Source organism: Aplysia californica, unplaced genomic scaffold (genome assembly GCF_000002075.1).
Source record: "Aplysia californica isolate F4 #8 unplaced genomic scaffold, AplCal3.0 scaffold00142, whole genome shotgun sequence".
Lineage (NCBI taxonomy): Eukaryota > Metazoa > Mollusca > Gastropoda > Aplysiida > Aplysiidae > Aplysia > Aplysia californica.
Genome location: NW_004797412.1, coordinates 729,215 through 737,686, shown reverse-complemented (window position 1 = coordinate 737,686; position 8,472 = coordinate 729,215). Strand labels below are relative to the sequence as shown.

General features: G+C 41.4%; 1 protein-coding gene across 4 annotated transcripts in view; it reads left to right on the top strand.

The window, feature by feature from the left end:
• Nucleotides 1-8,472, top strand: part of LOC101846345 (protein polybromo-1) — a 67,512-nt gene that overhangs the window by 49,337 nt on the left and 9,703 nt on the right. The window lies entirely within an intron of this gene.

Genomic DNA, 8,472 nt, shown 5'->3' with positions numbered 1-8,472 from the left:
CTAAGAATAGCGTGTCCACTGCGGACCACACGCCAATTAAAAATCTATTATGACGCGACCGGCCGTGGACGCATTTTTCTTCTCGAACCTCGACCCCAAATTGCTGCCGTCGTCCTTATCTCTCAAAATCTCGCTCTTTCTGGCCACGAGTTCTCTAAACCTGCGTGCGTGTCCCGTCTCTTTCCCTTTCCCCGTTGTTTTTGGTCGGAAAGCCTTGTTCCTAGCGGTTTGTGTCTACGACAGCTGTCAGATTTACGAATTTAACCATGTGTGAAGGTATGTGGTGTGTTCAAGTGTGTTATAATGTTCTAAATACTAGTACTCGATGGATGGTTAGCGGGTGCTCTGGAGTGATATGCTCCTTCTTTTCTATTAAATATCTAACGTCATTATCTCTCCTCCTCTTGTCTTTTGTGTTCGACTCTCTTCTTGTAACACCTGTAATTTTCGGTACTTACCTGACCTACATGTGTTGCAAGTGCCGTAAAACACCTACTTAAACTTTAAAAGCCTAAAACTTTAGTACTCGCAAGGCGGTGGTCACTGTAGTCTGTGGCTTACACATCAGCTAAAATAACCATACTAATCTGATGTCCTTAAGGTCTATGGTCAGATGTTTAACGTTCCATATGGGGACAGGGTTGTTGCTTTTATACAGCACGTGTCAGTCCTTCAGTAGGTGTCTGTGTACGCATGACTCTTATGTGTCTGTCTTTGTATTTTTAAAAAGGTACGGAGGGATACTGCCAATTACATTGTGGGTGTATTATTATATTATGTAGTATTTGTATGTGCTTATTTCGTAACGATGTCAGTGTAAGCGTGAGTGTGTGGTAAGCAGGTAGATGTGTGTGTGTGTGTGTGTGCACGTGTGTGCGTGTAATGTGTGAGTGTGTTTGTCTGTGTGAATGTTGTTCGTATATGCATTTATGTAAAACGCTTAGAGCTGTGTTCACACGGGAATGGGTGCTATAGAAATGATCTATATTATTGTTATTATACGGAGAGACGGACGTGAACTGTATGTCGATGGTCTCGGGGGCAGATGGGCCTTTTCCCAGGAAGTCTTATGATATTACAGGAGAGGCTTAAAACTGTTTAATTAAACTATCACAGACCATTTCAGCTCAAAATGTGGCATAAATGAATAGAAAAATATGAAAAATCTGTTTCTATTTATAGAGATTATTTGACCTTCATTTACAACACGGTCAAAAATGGGTTTGAGAAAACTTTGCTGTAGGCCGTCTTGTGCCTGACCTCAATGATGTGTTTTGTGCCTTTGTGTGCAGGCTCTCTTGTAAATCGTGTTTTGTGCTCGAAACAGACATGATGTGAATGTCAAAGTTTACTTTCAATGTTAGGTCAGGACAAAAAATCAGTCCATAAGCCAAAGAAAATCCTCTTCAGGCACCACTTTTGGTTAATGCTTTTGCTGTAGTACGATGAGGAATATTCTCTCTTAACTGTTTTTGGGAGGTTTTGTTTTTTAATCATTATTGTCTTTCCGCTTTAAAGATATGCACTGGCACAATCAGTAGAAAGACCCTCAGCAACATTTTGGAGAGAGCAACGGAGCATCATCAATAGACATGTCCGAAATGCAAGGATGTTGCTTCCTGAAACAGTGAACAATGAACGCTTTAAAGAGAAATTGTTTGGACTTTTCAGAAAACCCCGAACCCTAGAAGGCAGCCGAGCGGGTACATTGTGTTTGCCGGAGAAGCCCGCAAGCAGATCTGTCAGGACAACCCCAGCTGTTCGTTCGGTGACATTAGCAAGATTGTTGGCACGCGCTGGCGGGCGCTGACTAAGGCCGAGAAGGACGTGTTCGAGGAGAAGGCTCGCAAGATCGCAGAGGAGATGGTGGCCAAACAGGCAGAGGCGGACAAAGCCCTCAACGACTCTGTGAGGTCGCAGAGTCCCTGGTCAGATTATGGAGGTAAGACAGCTTATGAGAGCTTATGGGAGATGCACAATGAAAAGGAATATGCACGTATACACATATATATATGTCGTGTATTTGTGTGTGTGTGATTGTTTGTGCACCTTCATTTTTCGTGTAAGTTTTTTTGGTGTTATATGGTCTGGGAAAGGAATGGTCATTTTGGAGAACATTTCGAAGTCAGCTTGGCGTTCACCTTTGAACTGTATTTATATGCTTGTGTGACTAGATTCATAGCCAGAGAGAACAGTGTGTGTGTGTGTGTGTGTGTGTGTGTGTGTGTGTGTGTGTGTGTGTGTATGTGTATGTGTATGTGTGTGTGTGTGTGTGTGTGTGTGTGTTAGTGAGCCTTTCTGTATGTAGTGGCATGACACAGAGATTGTTTTGTATGTACCGGTATTGAATGCGTAGGATTGACAAGTGTGTGGTGTCCTATCAAATCAACTTGTGACGAATTTGCTAAGAGAAATGGAATCTTAAATAGGAAAGTTCGGACTTTTTAAATTTGAGAATAAGAGATTTTAGCTCTCATCATCTGTTTTGTTTTAGGAAAAATTCAGTAAAATTTGTGCAGTCTGTCTAGGGCTGTAATAATTTGTTCCAATTCAATTACTGGCTGTCTTTATTTTGCAGTTTTTATAGAAATATATTGTAACATTGACTCTTTAAACCCCATCGGACGCTGGGAGCCTCTGATACTAATGACAACTTTCGTTTGATTTAGTGTTAGTTTTTGCTTGTTTTTCGAAACTATTTCGTAAGTTTCTCTAAGTAATGACTGAGCCTTTGTTTCTTCCTTTAGAAGTTGGATGCAAACTTTTGAGGTTATAATGAGACACAGTGCACCAGATTTAGATGACTAGAAAAAACTCTGGAAAACGGTTGAAAAAACGCAGGGTTTAAAGAGTGAGGTTTCCACAGATCATGGTGGTCATTGTGTTTTATACAGTTCCTGCTTTCTCAGAGCTGCCTAGTCACCAGCATTTTAAGCTTCACATCGTTTCTCTCAATGAATTACCGTTGGACTTAAGTGTTAATGAGTATCTAACTCTTAAAACAGTTTGGACTTCTAGTGGATAAGATTTAAGATCTATTTTTGTTTGCGTAATGTCTCCTAAAGTGCATTTTTAAATCTGTGAAGTTCTTCTGCGATACACTGTATGTCTGTTTGAATGGTTTCGTTTGTCTCTGATGATGAGTGCTGTGCTATAAATATGTGTAGAGTTTCTGTGTATTGTTTGTCTTTTCATCATCACTCTGTGTCTTGTGTTCACATGTGGGTAGTTGGCGGGTGCTCTGGTGTGGTTTACTCCTTCTTTGCTATCAAACGTCTATTGTCCTGATCTCTCCTTCTTTTTTATGTTTGTTACTCTCTTGTAACACAGAATCCATTCTTCGGCACTTATATGACTGTATTGTGTTGCAAGTGCCGTAAAACTGGTACTAAACAAGATGATGAGTGCTGTGCTATAAATATCTGTAGAGTAGTTTCTGCATATTGTTTGTCTTTTCACGATCACTCTGTGTCTGACGTGTTCATGTCAGCTGATGATCGGAGTCTGTGACTACAGTATCTTATATGTCATGACTGGTCTGTTGTGTGGCTTTTGAAAAATGATCTGATTATGGTTTGGCGGTCGTTGGTGTTTGTTTCTTTTGGTTTAAGAGCATTGAACGTTTTCATTTTGTTTGTTGCCCTTATACTCTTGCATGAGGTTATCGTGGTACAAAGATAGATGTTTTTGTCTGTTTCACCTTTTACGTTTATCATCTGTCAATTGCACAAGAAGACCTCAGGGTACATATACTTTTTAAAAAAAAATCTTTTTTTTATGGTACAGTTTTTTGGTTGTGGACTTTTCTGAAGTTTTCTGGGGTTGCGTTTTGTACAAGACCATGTTCATTAAGACATCTTTCATTATTTATTTTTTTAAAAACTCTGGTATAGTTTGCTTCACCTTCTTTTTTTAAAAATTTCAGTTTTTTCAAGTCCTGACCTGTCTTGTGTCCCTATACTTACACTTCATGTGACTTAACAAATGTGCTGATAGCACAGCAGAGACATCCTATTTATGTCATTTCTAGCCTGGCTCTATTGATTTCCTAGTCCTTGTCAGCTTGAATGAGTGGGGAGAATAAGGTGCCAGGCCAAGTGTTAGATGGTTAACATTCAGAGTTTGTTCATGACTCTCTTCTGTTTATTCATATATATATATATATATATATATGTATAACATTCTACTTTCCTCAGATATTTGTTTTCTCAATTCTATTAAAAGTCTTCTCTGTTTCCTTTGAGAGTAATACTTGTACTCTGTTTAGTACGGTTTAGTTTTATTTTTGAAAATTTTTTTTTTTTAGTCAAAGTCAAACTTTTATGACAGTAACTTCTGTGCCTGGTGAAAGTTTCAATGTCTAGCTCTTAGCTCCACCTCCTTGTTAATGTCGAAATACCTTTAGCTTTTCTTTCATTCTCAGATTGCTTGTGCAGTTTATCCATAGCATTGTTTGTTTGTTTATTAGCACTATCCCTTGTGTACCTACCACCTTTCCTCCTTGTGTTCGTTTCATTTAATTTTTACGTTGCTCTTGTGTTCCATTTTTATTTACCCCCTCTCCTCCGGGCGTTCCAGCCACCCCCTCGACCCCCGCCCACCCTAGTTCCGGCGGTCAGGCCAACCACCAAGCATTCTCCCCCGGCCACGGAACCCCAACAGGTGAGATGGGCTCTGTGAAATGAAGAGAAAAAGAGCTCATGAGCAGGCGCACGCGCGCGCCTCGGCTCGTCAGATCAGTTTATCTTCAGCCAATGCCACGGGCTGGAAAAATAGTCAGTTAGCTGGTTTCCGCAGCTTTCCTGAATGTGGTCCTTATTGATTTACGCAATTGTGAAATGAAATAAACTTAAAGCTTTTTTTTCCTGCTCTTTTTGAAGCCCATTGGATAAATTCCTTTAATAATAATAATAAATAATAAATAGCATTTGTATAGCGCATGTCCCCACTCGAAAGCAAGCTCTATGCGTTTTACACAATATACTTTCTGTATGGCCTTGAAAGTACAACAGTAACAATAGACAGTTTTGTCCCCTCTGTTTCATTAGATGTAATCTGGTGACCAATCAGAATCCCCAGTTAATTTGACGTATAGTAGGCCCGCCCACATTATCTTCCCAACTCTTCATTGTAGAAGAGGTTTTTTTACTAAACGGAATGCTGCCACCCGCCACAACTTAACTTTCTTAACATTGTAACCTCGGGAGAAGCCAAAGTTCTCCCATCCTAAGCTAACAGCCATGATGTGTGAATGTCGCTACTTGCCAGCACCGTGTGATGGACAGAATGTAGAGATAACTCCCACCTTCTACCTTCTCCGTTTGTTTTTAAATTTTTAAATTTTAATTTTCCTAACTTTTGGATTAACTCAAACTGGCCCCTCTCATTAGTTTCATACCGTGGTACGGTTGCAGTGGTCAGTAGTAGTGCTGGCGTTAATGAATCTGAATTATTTTTTAAATATCAGCAAATATTTACATTACTTCAGTGCAGTCATGTAAATTAAACAAAGAAAGAAAGAAAGAAAGAAGAAAAAAACAGGAAGAAGAATGTTGTTATGGAATAGAAATGCTCTTTTTTAACCAAAAGTTTTATTCTTTCAACTCGTTCAATGATGTATTTTTTAAAACTTTGATGTTGATTGTTGAGTTTGCACGATTATGGTGTAGTGCTTTTGGGATTTTTGTTTTGTTTGATTGTTTCCCTTTTTTTGTCGTTATTATTCACGCATGCTGTTGCCCCTGCGTTGTGTTGTGTGTTGAGTGTGTGACTCGTTGTGCATTGAGTGTGTAAAGCCGTTGTATTGTGTTGTGTTGTGCTGTGCTTTGAGTGTGTAAAGACGTTGTGTTGTGTTGTGTTGTGCTTTGAGTGTGTAAAGCCGTTGTGTTGTGTTGTGCTGTGCTTTGAGTGTGTAAAGCCGTTGTGTTGTGTTGTGTTGTGTTGTGTTGTGTTGTGTTGTGCTTTGAGTGTGTAAAGCCGTTGTGCCTTTTGTTGTGCTTGCACCCTGTGTTGTTTTCCCGGTGGGTGGTTGGCGGGTGCTCTGGTGTGGTTTGCTTCTTCTTTCCTATCAAACATCTATCATCATTATCTCCCCTCCTTCTTTTTATGTTTTTTACTCTCTTGTAACACCTCTAATCATCTGGCACTCATATGACCTTATGCAGTTGGGAGTGCTGAAAAACCTCTACTGAAACAACAAAAAGTTGTTCTCCTGAGCGCGTGGAGTTTGGGACAGGCTGTCGTCGCTAGTGTCTTCATGTCTTCTTCTCTCTATGTTATTTCATCCGTAAATGTCGCTTCTCTCAACGTTCTCATCGTTCTCAACGCCACTTCTTCAGTAACAACATTGTTGTGTTTGATGTGCTTCTGTGTTGTGGTTTACACTGTCAGTGAGAGGAAGAGATAATGATTCTCTTGTTATTAGTGCAGTGCAGGGGTGTACTTATCGCATTGGGTGGTTGGTGGGTGCTCAGGTCTCATCCTCTCCTCTCTCTCTTTTCCCAGTGTTCCTGGTGTCCTACCCTTTTTTTTTCTGTGGAAAATATGAGATTTTTTCAAACTGACTCACTACTGACAACAGCTGACCTGATGTGACTGCGGTTGTTTTGATCTGCTTCTTCTCCTCAAACAAGGATGTAACCAGAAATTCCCTAGTTCGTAAGACCAGGGATTTGCCGCCGTGCCTTGATTTCTGCACCTGGTTCCTTTTCCTCTCAGTGTTCTTCTTTTTCTCAATCGCATCACACTTGAAGTATGGTATCTGTCATAAATTGGGCCGTCCTGCTCAGTTCATCTGTCGGCCCGAATAGTAGCTTCACTTGTAGTGTCAGTGGGGTTGGCCACGTTTCCTGTCTCAGGGCCCTATGTGTCTTGCAGTGCTGAAGGATGTGTTCAACAGTTTGGTCCGCCTCTCCACACTGGCATTTCTCGGTGATTGTGCTTGTTTAAAACATCTGTACATACCTTGTCTCAGTCTTGTGTGTTGGGTTCTTAGTCGGAAGATAATCACCTGTTTTTGGCGGGGCAGCTCAAGGTAGCTATCTGGTGTCTGTGGTCCTTTAAATAGGGTATTTATAATGTCAGTCTTTTTCCACGTTTCCTTCTTTTTTAAGGTGTTCTGCCTATTGTTTCATAGGCTTGTCTTGGTGATCTGAAACAATTTCCTCATCAACAATGGCTTCCTCTTGTCGTACACAGAGCATTGGTTTCTGTTGTTGCAGTCAGTTGATAATGAAATACGACGACACCTGTCCTGTGCGGAGAGAACTCTGTACTCATCTTGTTTCATTCTACTTTTCATCACCCGTCGTAGTGCTTCTGAAAAGCAAAGGATTCTTTTGCGATGGGTTCTTTCCACTTTTTGAGAGGTGTGCGTAAGGTTTTATACAAGAAGTGACCTCTCTCTCTCTCTCTCTCCTCTCCCCCACCCCCCAGCTCTGCCCTGCCTGATTGTTTTTGCCCCCCCCCACCCCGACGACAGGGTTTCCATACTATGATGACCTCTCTCACCTTTCAGGAATGTACAATGGAAGTCCCCTGCACCCAGCGATGCAGACAGGGGTATCCTTCAGCCCTCCCGGCTACCCTCACCCGGGCATGGGGCCCATGCCTCCTCACGGGGGCTACCTCAATGGGTTCCCTTTCCCTAACGGTCAGCATGATGCAATAACAGCTCCCCCCCCCCACCTTTCACTTGTCTCTATATACTCGTATAACTGACTAATACAGTGCATGTGACTTCTGCAGCAAGAATAAGCTATCTCCCAGTGTGCCTTTATTGACAAATTTACCCCGATTTTTTAAAGACAAAGTCTGTGTAAAGATTTTTTTTTTTTCCCCCAAAAAAATAAGCGCATCATTACAATATTAGTACATGGATAAAGATTTACTTTAAAAAAAATTTGAAGTAGCAGATGATTCTTACTAAAAAAACCTTTTTTTTGTGATTTCTAATTTGACAAATCTAATCTTTTGAAGGTGTTGGCTGTCTGCAGTATTCTTGTAAATAATTTTCTCTCTGTGGAGGAGTTTCTGTCGATAATTGCACACTGCACTAACATACTGTATCCTGCTGACATAGATGCTGAGCCAACTAACTTCTTCCCCCTCCCCCCCACCTCACTTGCACTCACTCCCACTCCACCCCCCAACCTCACTCCCACCTCCATCTTGTGGTTGGTGGTTGGCGGGTGCTCTGGTGTGGTTTGCTCCTTCTTTCCTATAAAAAAATCTATCGCCTCTATCTCCCCTCCCTCTTTGTTATGTTTGTTACTCTCTTGTAACACCTGTAATCTTCGGCACTTATATGACCTTATTGTGTTGTAAGTGCTGTAAAACTCTGCTAAAACCTCCATCCTGCTTTCCTCCCACCCGCCTCCCTCTGGCTCACTCCCACTCACTTCCCTCCTCCTTCCCCTCCCTTCCCTCCCTCCCCACCTCCTTCCCCTCCCTCCCCACCTCCTTCCCCTCCCT